Genomic DNA, 15,023 nt, shown 5'->3' on the forward strand with positions numbered 1-15,023 from the left:
AATGTGCACTGGCACCAGTTGCCAGCTCAGTAGCAGCTCTGTTCCGCAGGCAAAAGTTGATGGTAGTGGAAACTGCTTATAGAAGTGGGCTTCCTAGAGTCAACAGGTATGACAGGAGCCCAGAACAGAGGCCAGGTGATGGCACTCAATCATCAAGAGTCAAGGTGGACATAATTACTGTAATGGGCAGAAAGACCAAAATGGCCATCTGGGATCTGTTGTGAGTGCCTATTTTCAATTCTTTTGAATTGCTGTGTCATATGGTTATTCTATGTTTAACTTTTTGAGGAACAGCCAGACTGTTTCCACAGGGGTTGAACCATTTTGCATTCCCACAAGTCATATATAAGGGTTTCAATTTCTCCTCTGACACTTGCCATTTTCCATTTTTTTAAAAAGATTTTATTTATTTATTAGAGACAGAGAGGCAGAGACACAGGCAGAGGGAGAAGCAGGCTCCATGCAGGGAGCCTGACATGGGACTCGATCCTGGATCTCCAGGATCACGCCCTGGACTGAAGGCGGCTCTAAACCACTAAGCCACCGGGGCTGCCCCGCATTTTCCATTTTTTAAAATAATAGTCATCCTAGTAGGTGTGAAATGGTATCTCATTGTGGTTCTGGTTTGCATTTCCCTAATGGCTAATGATGTTGAATATTTTTCCTTGCGTTTATTGGCCATTTGTAGATCTTGACCATTGAAGTTCTTTGACAATTTTTTAATTGAGTTGTCTTTGTGTAATTGATTTTTAAGCTGATGCTCTAGTTTACTAAAAATTTCTATAAGTTTATTTTTAAAAAGGGCAGGGGGATGCCTGGGTGGCTCAGCGGTTTAGCATCTGCCTTCAGCCCAGGGTGTGATCTTGGGAGTCCCAGGATCAAGTCCCACATCAGGCTTCCTGCATGGGGCCTGCTTCTCCCTCTGCCTGTGTCTCTGCCTCTCTCTCTGTGTGTGTCTCTCATGAATAAATAAATAAAATATTTAAAAATAAAATAAAATAAAATAAAATAAAAATTTCTATAAGCTGAAATAATTGACCTGTAGCTTCTTTTGGATTGTCTTGACACACAATTAGGTCATTTATAAAAACAGGTTTGCTTTTCCGCACCAAATAACAAGCATCCTTGTCCTATTTCTGACCTCAGAAGGAAAGATTTAGTTATTAAATGTGATGTTTGCTATAGGTTTTTTTTCATAGATCTTCCTTATCAGGTTACAGAAGTTTCCTTCTATTCTTAGTTTGCTCAGAGTATTTATTAATCATTAATGGATGGCAAATTTTATCAATGCTTTTTCTGTTTCTGAGATGAATATATGGTTTTTACTCTTTCTTCATATTCATATGGAGGCTTACATTAACTGATTTTTCTAATGTTATAAAATTCCATTTCTAGGATGAGCCAATATGGTCATGGTGTATTGTCTCTTTTTTAATATACTACTGGTTTTAGTTTGCTAGATGTTTTATTCATTTAGGATTTAAACATTTATGTTCATGTGTGAGATTGACCTGTTATTTTCCTTCCTTGTACTATCCATGCCAGGTTTGGGTATTAAGATTATGCTGTTAAATGAGTTAAGACATGCCACATCATTTTTTATGCTTCATGGAATAATTGTGTATCTTTGGAAACGTTCACTTCTTTAATATGTGACTGAATTTAGTGATGAAGCTATCTGGACATGGAACTGTCCTTTACTGCTGATTCAATTTCCTTAATACTTGTGGATTATTTGGGCATTCTGTTTATTCTTTTTTTATTCTTAGTTTTTTATTTTGGCTTTGTCAATTGGTTTCTCCCTTTTTAAAGATCAACATCATGGAAGAATAATTTACACACAACAAATGCACCCAGGTTAATTTCACAAATCAGTGAGTTTTGACAATCAAGATATGGAGTATTTCTATCACCAAAAAGATTCATTTGTGCCTCTTCCTTGCCAATCCTCTGTATCACCCCGGCCCCAGGCAACCATTTATCTACTTTCTGTAGTTATAGACTAGTTTTGTGTGTGTGCATGTGTGTGTGTGTTTAGGATTTCATTTAAATGGAATCCTATAGGAGGTAAAATTTTGTGTCTAGCTTCTTTCACTTAGCATAACATTTTGGAAATTCATTCATGTCATGCAAGCATCATTGATTCATCCCTTATTATTGCTAATGGGGATTGGTGGATAAATATAGTAGATAAAGTGTAGTATTCCATTGTATGGATGTAGCACAATTTGTCCATTCACTTGTTGATGAACATTGGGATTGTTTTGATTCTTTCTTTTTTTCTCCACTATTTTGGTTTTAAAGCTACTACAAATGGGGACGCCTGGGTGGCTCAGCAGTTGAACGTCTGCCTTTGGCTCACGGCGTGATCCTGGAGTTCCAGGATTGAGTCCCAAATCGGGTTCCCTGAATGGAGCCTACTTCTCCCTCTGCCTGTGTCTCTGCCTCTCTCTCTCTCTCTCTGTGTCTCTCATGAATTAAAAAAAAAGAAAAAGAAAAGAAAAAAGCTATTACAGGTGGTGTTGTATAAATTTTCAATACTTGTAATTAAATATTTTCATTTCTCTTGGATTTATACCTAAGTGAAATTGCTAGGTTATATAGTTAAGTATGTGTTTAACTTTATAAGAAATCTCCCAAGTGGTTGTACCATTTTACATTCCCATCATCAATTCATGAGAGGTCCACTTGCTTCAAATAGTTGCCAACATTCAGTATTTTATTCTTTTTAATTTTAGCAATTCCAGTGGGTGTGTGGCGTACCCTATTCTTCTTTATTGAGGTGTAATTTACATATCACAAAGTGTTTAAATTTTTGAGCATGCCATTCATAAACTTAATAGATAGATGCACTCATGTATCCCACATATCAGTTAGGGCACAGAACATTTCCATAACCCTGAGGACATTCTCTGTGCTTTGTCCTAGTCAATCCCTACTACCACAGAAGCAACCACTGATTTCTAGAACCATAGATTGAATCTGCCTATTCTAGAACTTTATGTAATGAAATCATACAATAACTACTCTTTGTCACTGGCTGTTTAATTCAGCATGATGCTTTTGAGATTCCTTGATGTTGAAGCATGGGTAAGTAATTGTTATTTTTATTGATGAGAAGTATACCACAGTTTGTCTATTCATTATCCTGTTGCTGGATGTTTGAGCTGTTTCTAGTTTTTTGGTTATTAGAAGAAAACTTCCATGAACATTCTCAATCAAGATTTTTGTGGAAAAAAAAGGTTTTCGTGAACATATATTTCCTATTTTCTTGGATAAATATCTAGGAGTGAATAAACGAATCATAAGATAACTATTTAGATTATTATATAGTTAATACATAATATATATTATTAATATATAGTATTATATATTAATAATATAATAATTAATATATATTAATATAATAATATATATTATATGAAGGGCGCTAAACCTCTGAGCCACCCAGGGATTCCCCCTTATAAATCTTTTAAAAGAATGAATTTGTTGTTACTTATTCTATTATATTTATTCTATATATATATATATATTCTATATATATATTCTAAATTGTGTTTTATGTATTTTTTTCTCTTCATCATTTTTTCTACTCTTAAGGAACTCATCTTGTTCTCCTGATAAATTATAGAAATAGTATTTAAATTGTTTATTATAAAAAAAAATAAAAAAAAAAATAAATTGTTTATTATAAGCTTATTTTCCAATATATACATTTAAGGCCATAATTTTTTTCTCTATGTATTGCTTTAGCCATACCCCACAAATATTTTTTCATTCAGTTCAAAAAATTTTATAATTTGCATTTTGGTTTCTTCTTTAATCCATGAGAACCAACACGACAGATAGAAAGAGATCTATAGATAGAGATATATAAGCATGTCTTTCTGTCTGTATACATGTATACATATATATATTTATATATTTATTACTATATTTTAGATATTTATAGATAAATGTTTATATACTAATAAACACATAGAGATATTTAAATATAAATATTTGGTATATTTTATTTACTGCTTTATTGCCAAGAAATTGGCTTACTCAATTGAGGGGGCTGGTTAGGCAAGTTCGAAGTCTGTAGGGCAGGTGCTGACACTGCAGTCCACAGGTAGAAGTTCTCCATCAGGGAGCCCTTACTTTTGTTCTTAAGGTCTTTCAACTGATTGGAGAGGACCATCCATATTGTTCTTTACTTAAAGTCAACAGATTGCAGATGTTAATCAAATATACAAAATACCTTCACAGAAACACCTAGATTGGTGTTTGATTGAATGATGGAGCACTATAGACTAGTAAAGTTGACACATAGACCTAACTATCACACTGTGTATGGGAATCTGTCTGATGCTTCTCTCATTTAAAAAAAACAGATTGTATTTATTTGAGAGAGAGAGAGAGAGCACAAGAAGGGGGAGCAAGGGAGTGGCAGAGGGAGAGAAAGAAGAAGGCTCCCCACTCAGCAGGGAGCCCGACCTGGGACCCTGGGATCATGATCTGAGCTGAAGGCAGATGGTTAACTGACTGAGCCACCCAGGCACCCCTGATTCTTCTCTCATGGTTAGATTGAGGTCAAGAGTTTTAGGAAGGAAGATCATAGAGTCCCATATTCATCCCATCATATCAAGTATACATACTATCAACATAATTAATGACTAATGATGTGGACCTTGCTCACTGGCTGAGGTAGCATTTGCCCAGTTACCCATTATAAAGTTATGTGCTTCCCCCTGACACACTTCCCAAACTGTAGCCTTTTTGAAGGGAATCACTATGCACTTCCTACACTTGAAGAGTGGGGAGTTATGCTCCCCCCACTTGAGGGCGGAATATCAATGTATATTATTTAGAATTCTTCTGCTTAGATTTATCTCTTCCCCTCCATTTATTAATTTAGTCAATCATTTAAATATATATTAAATATATCAATATAGACTTATGGATATTTATTTTATACCTTGGGTTATAATCCAATACTACTTTATTTTTTGCTCAGATTGTTATAAGTTTGACCATTGAGAACTGCATGGTATTTCTTTTTCCCATCTTCTTACCTATACCTTTCAGCATGTACATTCATTCAACAAATATTTATTGAGCATCTAATGTGTGCCATGCCCTGTGATAATCATCCACAGTCTACATGTAGTCTACTGCATCACTGGAGGGAATGAAGAGGAAGAAGGAACCTGGAAATTAGAGCTATGAGATTTGAACATTAGCAAAGAGTGATAGGCTCAGATTTGGGCTGTAGAAAGATCATCAGCTATATGGAAGCCAATGGATAGCTCCTTGATGGTTGGCCAGATAAGGTGGAAGTTTTGCAATTACTCTGGGTTTCTGGCTTGAGCAATGGGTGGATAGGGATGTGATTGACTAAGACAGGGCAACTTGGCAGAGGACCAAATTACAAAAGTGTTCAGAGTATAAGGAGAAGATAGCTCAGGAAACACCAACTTTGGGGAGCATTGACATGGGGAGGTGATAGGAGGAAGAAGAGCCATCCTAGAAGATAGAGAAGAAACTATCAAAGAGGTAGGAAGGGGACTGAAAGCAGACATTTCCAAGAAGGGAGAGGCTGCACATGTCAAATGCTACAGAGAAATCCAGCTGGGGAGCTGGAGTGTCCTTTAGATTTAGCAACTAATTGGTTATTAGTGGAAAGGGGAGATGGAGAGATGCTGGACAGTCTGGCAGGGGAGGGAATGAGAGGTGAGGAAGAGGAGTTAAGCTGTGAGGAGAGCAACAGGGCAAGCATGGGGTCAAGACAAAACTGGTTATTTTAATGGAGTAGGTTTGAGCTCATTTAGGGCTGTAGTGAAGGTGCCAGCGAGGGTGCAGGGGAAGACATTGAAGGGGGAAGACAGGAAGTGGTGGGAGCAGTGAGGGAAGAAGTCACAAGGAACAGCCTGAGCCCCCTAGAGGGCGGCAGTGTCACTACAGACAAGCTAATGGAAGTAGGGGTAGGAGAGGTTATTTATTAAATTCTTGAAAGTCCAAGGGCCTTCACTGGTAGAAAGAAATCCTCACTAGTATGTGAACTTGGTTTCATGTCCCATTCATTAACCTTCTAAATCTATTGAGTAATTGATATTGCTTTAAGCAATTAATATCTCTCTAATATTCACCCAACAAATTCACCCAAATTGGGAATTTGACAAGTTAAATTTCTCTAAGCAAATTTTCTTCTCTAAACATTTTTTAAAGATTTTATTTATTTACTCATGAGAGACAGAGAGAGAGAGAGGCAGAGACATAGGCAGAGAGAGAAGCAGGCTCCCTATGGGGAACCCAATTCAGAACTCGATCCCAGGACCCCAGGATCACTCCCTGAGCCAAAGGCAGACACTCAACAACTGAGCCACCCAGGTGCCCCTAAACTCTGTCTTTAAAGTACAAAAAGAGGAGAGAGAACCTACAGCCACCCTGGAGAGGCATCTCTCATGTCATTGCTCATTTTTTGCTTTCATTTTCTGCCCCTTTGGTCACAAAGGTGCCCACTTCTGTAGAGGCTTATCCATGGTCAGAAGCAGATTTTGACTTTCTGGACATTCTGTTTGTGTTGTCCTGCTTCTTTGCACACCTGACTTATTTCAGGTCAGCCTACTTATCCTTACCTTTCTGCTGCTCACACTGTGCCTGCCCAGCAGAAGGACTTCTCAGCACCAGCCCCCTGCATCCTTAACCATATTCTTGCTTCTCTAGGATGGGAAACCACAATCATCCTGGGAATCTTATTCTCTTTGAGTGGAGAACTTATTAGAGAGAACAGCTGGGGTATTGGGCCACATATGGTCTGAGCGATGACCTCCAGCAACTGAGTTCTGGATGTGAGAAGACATGCCTGTGGTGGGATCATGCGAGGATTGGGGGCTGCTGGGCCAATGAGGCAGATGGAGGAGGGTGTCTACAGTCACCTGGCAGCTGCCCTTCGGGTCTTCCCATTTGAGATGGAGAAAGGATGGCAACACCCACCAAGCCGCAGGTCCGCTGTGTCACGGACACACCACCTACGGTGGTTTGAGCACATCTGTTTTACTTCTCTGCTACATCCCGGGAGGGAATCCCTGCTCTTCCTGAGGTTTACAGGCCAAAAGGATGTGTGATTTGGTGCGTGGGAGGCTCCCACAGGTTCTGGGCTGCTGCCTTTCTCCGCACAGTCCCAGGACTGTGGGGTTTACTCTCTCCCAGACTTGAGGCCCTGGGCCCCTCAGTGTGGGTTTCAAGCTTTTGTATCTCCAAGTACCTAGTATGGTACCCGACGCAATATAGGACAAAATAAATGTTACGGACCTGCCTCTTGGATGAATAAATGAACTCACTCTCCATCTTTTCAGAGTTGAGGCTTAAGAAACCCCACGTCTTGCAGCTATCCAAAAGATAAACTGAGGCATAGACTAGAAACCCTTCCTTCATCCTCCACTTCCCGCCCATATCAGACCTGGTATTTTTTTCTCCAAGGCAAGATGAGTTGATGTCCCCTCCCAAGGCTCCCAGCTGACAGCACTGGATTCTGAGATAGGGGCCTGAGCCCTGCAGACACTGCTCTCTACTCCCCACCCCACCCTACCCCACGGAGGGCCCCTTCTGCACCGCTGGCCAGGCCCAAGTTGAAATTAACCAGTGTGGGGGCGGGCCTGAAGTTCTGGGTCCTGATTGGCTGCTCCAAGGTTAATTCAAAAAGAAACAAGGAGCAGTCAGCCCAGTGAGTTTGGACTTGGGGGCCACCTCCCCTCCTCCAGGCTCTGGGTGGTGCAGCTATGTTACTGAGCTGAGTCTGCTGGAGCCTGTTGGCCTCCCCACCCAGGGACACAGGGGCACAGGAGGAATAGAGGTGTCTGAAGGTCCCCCCACAAAGTCTCCCCAGAGCTCAGCCTTCCTGTTGGGATGGGGGTGGGCAGCTCAAGGCGCCCTGATTGGGACAGTCTGCAGAGGAAGAGAAGCTAAGGTCTGGGGTTTTGAAACCCAGAGGCCTTGTGCCTCTTGTTCCCCACCAGCCAGGCCTTTGGGCATCCACCCCCACCTGCTGGGAGCATCACACTTCAGGGTGCCCCAGGAGATCCCTGTGCTGACTTGAGTTTACTCCTAACTGTGGCAACAGCTACTAATTATCAAACATGACTATGTGCCTAGAGCTATGGACAGGGCTTCCTGTACAAAATCTCATCTTACCTCATAACCTCTCGGAGGCTGGATGTTATGGGTGAAGGATCTGAGACTTTAATGGTATCTGGGGACTTAGTCAAGGTCACACAGCTAGCAAGAGGCCAGATGCAGCTGGTTTGTCTCCAAAGCCATTGGCTTAACCACAACTCCCCTGCAACACACACACACACACACACACACACACACACACACACAGTGGGGACACACCCATAGGCCCAGGCCCTGAGACAGACCCTGCAGTCAGCTGTCAGGCAGAGGCGCCAAACATCTGGTTCAGCAGATAGGAGTCAGCCTGAGAAGGGATGAAGCTGTTGGTGGAGGGAGGAGCTGTCCCTCGAGTCCCTTTTCTGGAGGAACCATCTGTCCCCTCCTCCAGAAGGGATGGTGAGAGAAGGGGCCCTCATGGGCTGGGAGAGGAGGCCCAGACTGACAGGGAGGCCCACCTGCGCTGAGGATGGGCAGCCCCAGAGAGAGACCCCAGGGGACGCATGTAAGAGACAAGCCAGGAGCAAGAAGGAATGTCAGAGGGAAGAAGGAAGAGGACCTTCTCCACTCCTTCTCCTGCTCAGGTGCACCAAACAGGAGAAAATTCCTGCACCTCATCCTGCTACCCCCACCTCCTCCCCCCTCGCTCCTTCCTCTCCCAACCCAGGCCCAGCAAGTGTGGAGCTCCAGGCCTTACTTACTGTGAAGGTTACATGTGGAATCGCCACTGCAACGATACACATTTTATCAGCCCTTTACTTCAAAATAAAGAGCACAAAAAGGGTGACTGGGGGAGACCCTTCCTTAATGCTTTGGTACTGCTCACACAGCAAAAGTTGCCCTGGGGACCACAGGTGCAGCCTTCTAGACAAGGCACCATGCTACCTTGGCTCCTGGCATCAGGGACATCCTGAGGCCAGAGGGACACTGCCTGGGGCTGACCCCCCACTCCCACCCCCCAGCAAAAGAGGCTGCTCTATACTTCTGAGTATTTCAAAGGGTCAGGCACAGAAAAGAGGGAGGAGGGCCGGGCAGCTTCCCAGCCATGGCTGATAGCCTAGATAAGCTTGCTCAGTCCCCACCCCACCTAGTTCTGAGGTCCTACTGGGTGCAGGCCCGCCCTGAAAGCAGAGGGACACTGAGTCACAAGGGTGCCCTCTGGAAGGTGAGGAATGGCATGGAGGTCCCTGCAGGAAGACCTGAGAGGAGCAGCCACAGTGGGGAACAGGTGGCAAGTCCACCAAGGGGAGGTGGCTGGCCCGGAGAGGGACCAAGCTCAATTTAAACATTTGACCAGGGGAGGGACAAAGCAGAGAGCAGGACTAGGAGGGCAGGCCGTGGGATCAAGAGCAAGTTCACAGCCAGGAGGCCGGGCCAGGAGGTCAACAGAAACTGGGTCAGAAGGAAGAATTTGGACTTTATCCTGAGGTTGTCCGGAGCCGCTGGGAGTGGGGTAGAGAGGGCAGGGTCAGCAGGCTCTGTGTGTGGCTGGGGCCTGTGTGTGGCTTCCTATGTGCCCTCGGCCCCTAGCCCTGCGGGAAGGAAGAGGGGGCTGCTCTCCACACTCCCCCCACCCATGCACGGCACCCACGCAGGGGCTGTCCAGGCACGGGGGCCTCTCTCCAGCCCATGTACCGTGGGTTCTCTGCCCCTCCCCAAAGGTCCCCACAGACAGGCCCGCATCCTAGGCAAGCTGCCTGGCCTCTGGGTGGGCAAAGCAGGGGGTGAGTGATCTTCACATGGGGCTTCGGGCCAGGACAAAGGGGCCAGCCAACCCGTCCAGTCCGCCCTTCCAGGCCTTGGTAAGCTTGCTGTGAGGCTGCAGCCCTGCCTGAGCCTGAGGGTCCCCAAGAGTCTGGCTCCCTGGGGCAGCTTGACCGGGGACTCTTCCCTGGCCAAGAAGAGCCCTTTCTTTCTTTCTTTCTTTCTTTCTTTCTTTCTTCTTTCTTTCTTTCTTTCTTTCTTCTTTCTTTCTCTTTCTTCTTTCTTTCTTTCTTTCTCTTTCTTTCTTTCTTTCTTTCTTTCTTTCTTTCTTTCTTTCTCTTTCTTTCTTTCTTTCTGCTTTCTTTTCTAAAGATCTTATTTACTTATTCACGAAAGACACAGAGAGAGGCAGAGACACAGACAGAGGAAGAAGCAGGCTCCTTGCAGGCAGCCTGAGGCGGGAATCAATCCCCAAACCTGGGATCATGCCCTGGGCTGAAGGCAGACATTCAACCGCTGAGCCACCCAGGTGTCCCTAAGAAGAGCCATTTCTTTGAGGGGTTTCCCTCCTGGTCCGCATCCCAAGCTTTGTACCCTGGCTGTCTGAGTGGGAATCCTGTTCCAGGTCCAAGCTTATGAGCTGTGTGACCTCTGGGAAGTTAACTTGAACTCTGTGCCTCCACTTTATTCAAATATTGAGAATTAACAAAGAACAGCCTATGAGACAGCTCACCTTATTGGGGTTGGTTCTGGTGCCCTATGATCAAGTCTCTTTGTAGGGCTGAAAAAGCAAAGGGTCAGAGGTTGCTGGTTAATGGGAAAGAGATGAGGTGGGAAGGGCCTAGATTTTAGCCTCCCTCCCCAGGCTGCGGTTTGTCCCAAGACTAAACTCTTCCTCATTCGAAAGCCCTTCAGTCTCTGGCAGAGACTTAGGCATCTTCCTATAGCTTCTCTCTCCCCCCTGAGCTGTGCTTTACCCCTAGGGACAGAGGCTAGGCCATGAGGTTAGGGTAGCATGAGAAAGTACCAAAAAGGATGATCTGGGCCAGGGCCCACTGGGTTGGGAAAAGGAGGGGGACAGCACTCCAGGGGACAGGGACAATGCTGCCAGTATTCTGCACCAGAGGGTCTCACTTGTCTTGCCTCCTGGAGGCTCCCCCTGACTACTCTGCAATCTCATCAGAGAATTCCTGAGGCTTGGGAAGCTGCAGCTCAGTCTTGGTGAGCAGGGTGCCCATTACTGCATGCGGTAAGGCCCAACCATCTATGCATCACTGAGGCATTTCTTCTAGAGAGTCTTCCCATGTATTGGCTCATTTAATCCTCCTAAGGGCCCTGGGAAGGAAGGATGATATGTTTACAACCACTGGCCTAAGGTTCAGGGAAGTTGGAATTCTTGCTCATGGAGCATTGGCTGAGACACAAGTCCTGGTGCCCTGGATCCAAGTCACACTCACACACCATCTGTCCACTCCAGCACTTCTCCTGAGGGTGGGGCTGCCTCTGGGCATGTCATTTAAACTCCAAATTTCCTAGCAGCCACTGGGGTGAGGTGAGGGGAAGATCTGATAAGATAGATAGGTAGAGGGATGCCTGGTGGGCTCAGCGGTTGAGCACCTGCCTTTGGCCCAGGGCGTGATCCTGCGGTCCCTGACCGAGTCCCACGTCAGGCTCCCTGCATGGGCCTGCTTCTCCTTCTGCCTGCATCTCTGCCTCTCTCTCTTGTCTCTCATGAATAAATAAATAAAATCTTAGGGGCAGCCCCAGTGGCCCAGCGGTTTAGCGCTGCCTTCAGCCCAGGGTGTGATCCTGGAGACCTGGGATCGAGTCCCACGTCGGGTTTCCTGCACAGAGCCTGCTTCTCCCTCTGCCTGTGTCTCTGCCTCTCTCTCTCATGAATAAATCAATTAAAATCTTTAAAAAAAATAAATAAAATCTTAAAAAAAAAAAAAGATAGGTAGGTAACTCCTTCTGGACTGAAACAAAGAAACCTAGCGCTCATCTGCAGCTCCAGACCTCTTCCTAGCATCCATTCCAGGAGGAACTAATTCATGGCTTCGATGTAACGTCCTCACCCAGTGATCTGCAGAAGAGTTACAGAAACTCATCCAAAACTACCAGTTCTAAAAACAACAACAACAACAAAAAAACAAAACAACAAACAAACAAAAAAACCTACCAGTTCTTATGTTGATCTCATTAGAAGCTAAAGGACTGCCAAGGTGAGAACCTGTGGTGGAATTTCCCAGGGAAACCGCACTACCAGACCAGACCAGAATGTCTCATTCTCATAATGAGAATGTCTTCAAATAGCTATTTGTGGGGAGTCATTCATTCATTCAATAAAAATTCTGAACCTACCTGTGCCAGGCACTGTTCTAGGCTCGGGAGATACAGTGATAGACCAACTTGGCAAAAAACTTGCCCTTAGAGAACTTGTGTTCTAGTGGAGAGAGATAATAATAAACAATTAAGCAGAATACTATCAGATGGTATCAGGGAAAAGAAAAGGGTTTTAGCAGGTGATGGATGATGTGATTCTGGCAGAGATTACTAGGTGTCCTCTAATTTTCATTCTCTTTTTCTTCCCATGTCCTAGAACCCTGGACATAAGACTTCACAAAATAAAGACTACATTTCCCAGGCTCCCTTGAGCTGAGTAGAGCCATGTGACTAAATCCTGCCTAAGGGTATAAGCAGAAACAGCCTCGAGGAAATGTCCTTCAAGAAAAGGGACACATCTTCCTTTACCCTCTCCTACTTCCTGCTGGCTGGAATGCAGAAGTGATGTCTGATGCTTAAGCAGCCATGATGAACCACGAAGAGAAAGTCACTTGCCAAAGATGCTACAAAATAGAAGGTACCTGGGTGGAGCCCCTGCCGCTGTGGAGCACCAAGCCGGCCCGGGACCTCCTACCTCCAGATTTTACATCATAGAGAATAAACTCCTGTTTTACTTAAACCATGGAGATTTGGGGTTTTCCTCTTACACATGGTCCATTCTGACACAGTGGACTTGACACAGTGCTAGAGTGGCTGGGGGTCATCTCTGAATGGATGTTCGAAGAAGGCCTTTTGCAGGGGTAACATTGATCTGAGGCCTGAATGGTGAGAAGGAGCAGCCAGGGGACACTGGGGAAGAGCAGCCAGGCAGGGTGGGGAGACACAGGCAGGAATGAAGCAGGTGCCTTAATGGAGCAGGAAGGGGGTGGTGAGCAAAGGGCAGGAGTGGCCTGAAGTAGGAAATGGGTGTCACCCCACATTGGGGGGAAGTCACAAAGGATTTTACATGGGGGAATGATGTCTTCTGATGTTTCTAAAAGATCTCTCTGCAGGGCAGCTGGGTGGCACAGTCAGTTAAACATCCAACCCTTGGTTCTGGCTCAGGTCATGATGTGGTGGGATCAAGCCCCACATTGGGCTCCGAGCTCAGCATGGAGTCTGCTTACGATTCTCTCTCCCTCTGCCCCCCCCCCCAACACACACTCTCTTTCTCTCAAATAGATAAATAAATCTTTAAAAATATATTAATAAATACATAAACGGTCACTCTGGGTGCTGGAGGGCACCTAGGGCGCTCAAGTGAAGCCAGAAAATCAGATGGGAGGCTCCTGGAGTGGTTGAGGAGTGAGATGCCAGGGTACAGGATTCCCAGGGAGGAAGGGTGGGCTGGTTCATCCCTAAGCACCTCTCCAGGTCCAGCCCCCCACCTCTCCTATTCTCCCAGCCCCACATCCCTCACCTGCCCTGAAGACAACTGGTCCGTTCATAATGTCCAAGGATTACCGCCCCACTTCCATTCCTCCCCGTGCCTCCTGGCGGGCTCTGTACCTCCAGTTCACGCTGTACCTCACTGGTCCTTCCACTCAGGAGGCCTTGCTCCCTCTTCTGATGCACTTTCCTAAGACTCAACTCATAAGACTTCCTGGGGACATTTCCACTTCCCAAATTGTTCCCAAGCCCCCCCATCCTTTATTCGCACCCCTGTCATTGCACTCTGCATTGTTATGTGCTACCATCCACACTGGACACGAACCCCTTGAGGGTGGCTGCTGTGTGATTCAGCTCCCATGGCTCCTTCTCCCCCTATACAACCCAGTCACTTAACTGTGTCCAGAGCAGATTATGTTTTCAAGCCATTTCCCGACTTCATTTCATTTGGTCTTCACAATAGGCCAGAGAGGAAAACTAAGAGTGGAGAGACGATATGGCCAACTCAAGGTCACCTATCCCCCTAGGTCACAAAGCCCCCTGTCTCAGCAGTTCCACTGAACCTAGATGTCTCAGCCATGGGGCACCTTCCCATGGCTTGAGTCCCCAGCTCCTGAGGGCACAGGAAGTCATATCTTCACCAGGAAATACCCATGGGCCCCTCCAGGTCACCTGGCCAGACCCTGTCTCCTCTGGTAGCGTCCTGGCTCTCTTCAGTGGGTTACTCCATGCCATCTGGACATCCCCGTCACCTGAGAGGCCATTGCAAACCATGGCCCTTTTTGCTCTGGACATAGGCCCAGATCTCCCCACCAGTGCCTGCAGGGGAATTGTCCAGCAAGGCTTTGCTGGTGGCTTGAGGAGAGCCACCAAATTCACCCAATGGGTTCCCAGAAGCAGGTGTGGGATTATGAGCTGTGTCTGCCTTCAGTGGTCCCAGGCCCAGGCTGTTTCACCGAACACCTCATTGTCAAGTCCATTGCAAGGGACAGCTTGCTGAATTGCCATGAAACCTCCCTTTCTCATGTGAAATTTCAGCCTCTGCTCCTTCAGGCCAAGAGAGAGAAGGCAGTCTCCTTTCCAAGGCCTACTGCCACATCCTCACCTCTCACTGAGGACTGATGACATCCCGGGATGATGGAAAGTGAGAAAGTCTCATCCCTTCTGGAGAACTATACCCCTTGCCCAGAGGCTCTTCCTCTGGGGCAACCTATCCCAGCCCACAGTCTGGGCTGTGTGGTCTGGAATGACATCATATGGGCAGTACAGCCAGGCTCCTGCTCAGGGTGGGCTTCCTCAGGCTCAGCCTGAGAGGGCCACCCTTAAGCTTACCTTGTACCTGCTGACACTTTGCCTTGGCTCCCGACCTTCCATGGGCAGACTTGGATGTGGACACCCACGGACCTTGGGGAGGGGAACATGATAGGCTCTTCCTTTAGAACTAGGAACTGGGG

This window comes from Vulpes vulpes, chromosome 2 (assembly GCF_048418805.1).
Source record: "Vulpes vulpes isolate BD-2025 chromosome 2, VulVul3, whole genome shotgun sequence".
Taxonomy (NCBI): domain Eukaryota; kingdom Metazoa; phylum Chordata; class Mammalia; order Carnivora; family Canidae; genus Vulpes; species Vulpes vulpes.